At 36.8% G+C, this 2,195-nt stretch overlaps 1 long non-coding RNA gene across 1 annotated transcript in view; it reads left to right on the top strand.

The window, feature by feature from the left end:
• Positions 1-1,299: 1,299 nt before the first annotated feature.
• Positions 1,300-2,195, top strand: part of LOC107835837 (uncharacterized) — a 19,976-nt gene continuing 19,080 nt past the window's right edge. Inside the window, exon 1 of the long non-coding RNA XR_001661671.1 lies at positions 1,300-1,443. This is a non-coding gene — a long non-coding RNA (uncharacterized LOC107835837). The remainder of the gene's footprint in view (positions 1,444-2,195) is intronic.

The following is a 2,195-nucleotide window of genomic DNA, read 5'->3' as shown; positions in this document are numbered from 1 at the left end:
ATGTGACTTAAAAGCAAAAACAGAATAAAATTTCAGCTGTAAAGAATTTTTAACATCACCCCATCTATGCAAGTCATACTGGCTGTTTACCTTGCCAATGTTTTGACCTTAAGAGAAGAGAACAATCCTAGAATCCAGCCAGCCTTAAACTAAGCAGTGATGCAGGGTTATAACATTCAAAGACAATTGACCACAAGACAGAACAATTTTATGTCTCTCATAGTGCTTTTTGTTCTCTCCTGAAGGAACTGAATAATTGTCACATGTTTGTAAAGAGAAGTGAACAGTATTCAGTCGATTGCAGTCTGGCACTTTACCACAAGATATCGCTAAGCCACAGTAAATTTAATGCAATTTGAAAGTTACATATAAGTAGAATCTCTTGCTAGTTTAAACTATTCTTTAATATTCTCTCAATTCCAAATGATCACTTTTATAAAACAGCCTTAGTTTTACAGGAATTTTAGTCCTTTCTTATTGCAGTTGAATACTTGCTGCTTAAAAAGGAATTAGGAGGTACTATCCAGTAGCATTTTCACTGAATTCAGCTTTCTCCTTACATTTTGTATGATGTACAGCCTAATCAAACCATCAAACTACAATAAAATTAGCCTCAAACTTGCAGACAGCATGTTTGCTCTGCTGCAGTGTTTAATTTAAGGGGTTATTTTTATGACCATCAACATTTTATATTGGAAAAAGAATTACGATGTACTTGATTCCAGATTAGGACAAAGAAGCAGGCTTGTGGACCCAAACCACAGCTGCACTGTAAACCACAGCTTCTGAAAACACAGCATTTTGGTTTACAAGTCTATTTGACTGTAGCTTTTACAAAGCAGAGGCTAAAATCTCTGTTGTTAATAGCAGCCGAGTCGATCACAGTAAAAATCCTGTAAAAAAAATTTGGCACAGCAACACAGTCAAATTTTTGCCTCACTGTTCACTGTCTTAAAGAAAACGCGTCTAGCTGAGAAAGATTAATAAAACCTTTCAGCAGATACAATTTAACCCAGGTCTGTTATAAGCAATTTGTTAATTTTTTAAAATAATAAATAATTATGATGTTATTTATTATACGAACATAAACTGTATGTTTCATGAAGTGGTTCCTGCAGCTATGAAGAAACATTACAACAATCTGTGTGAGATTTGCAGCTTTTGTTAAAAAAATGCAGACAAATGTAAATGTTTTTGACAGATCATGAACTTGATTTATTGCTTTGCCTGGTCTTTATGTTGATTCTTCTCACCATCATTCAACAATTGATATGAATCAAGAAATATCTATTNAACGGGGGGTGTTCTCGGTGTGTAACAGTATTAGTAACTGGGTGCTCAACAAAACCAATGCCACAGACATGGCAGGCAGGGAGGTGACAGTGCTCGATCATGTGACAATAAACAATATTAAAATGAAACAGTTTTTCTTTGAGACAACGTGTCACGACGATCCATCTGGAAACTCGAGATGTTTGGGAATTGATGCGAGGAAGTGGAGCTCCCACTGCAAGAACGCGCACATATTCGTCCGAGCACTGACTTCATTCGAGTCAAACGTGGCTTGGAGGTTCATTCGGATCAACGCGGAGTGTGTGTGTGCGATCAGCCGCCATTCGTGGAAGACTCACCCATAGAGTGAGTCTTCACTCCTGGCACACAGAACACAATGTAGATGGATGCATTAAAATGCAGTCTGTCTTATCACATAACTTATCACCAATGACTTCTCACGCTCTGCACAAAGTCAATTATTCTTGTATGTGTCAAAGTATCAGGACTGCATGTATGCACAGCAGACCTGGGTCGAGGAGTATCTGCAAGTAGTTTTAGCCATTGAAGTATTAACATGATTGTGAAGGTGTTTTAATCAGCTGTTGTTTTTATGAAAGAGGCAGTGTTTTGCAAAAACAAAACAAAGATTTAGGAGTTGAATAATTTGTTTGATAGCTTTATACATTTAAATGTGACATAAAAGCAAACACAGGATAAAATATCAGCTGTAAAGATTTTTCACATCACCCCATCTATGCAAGTCATACTGGCTGTTTACCTTGCCAATGTTTTGACCTTAAGATAAGAGAACAATACTGGAATCCATCCAGCCTTAAACTAAGCAGTGATGCAGGGTTATAGCATTCAAAGACAATTGACCACAAGACAGAACAATTTTATGTCTCTCATAGTGCTTTTTG

This window comes from Poecilia formosa, unplaced genomic scaffold, assembly GCF_000485575.1.
Source record: "Poecilia formosa unplaced genomic scaffold, Poecilia_formosa-5.1.2 Scaffold26, whole genome shotgun sequence".
Taxonomy (NCBI): domain Eukaryota; kingdom Metazoa; phylum Chordata; class Actinopteri; order Cyprinodontiformes; family Poeciliidae; genus Poecilia; species Poecilia formosa.
The sequence above is the reverse complement of the archived record's forward strand: the minus strand, read 5'-3'. Positions and strand labels throughout refer to the sequence as shown.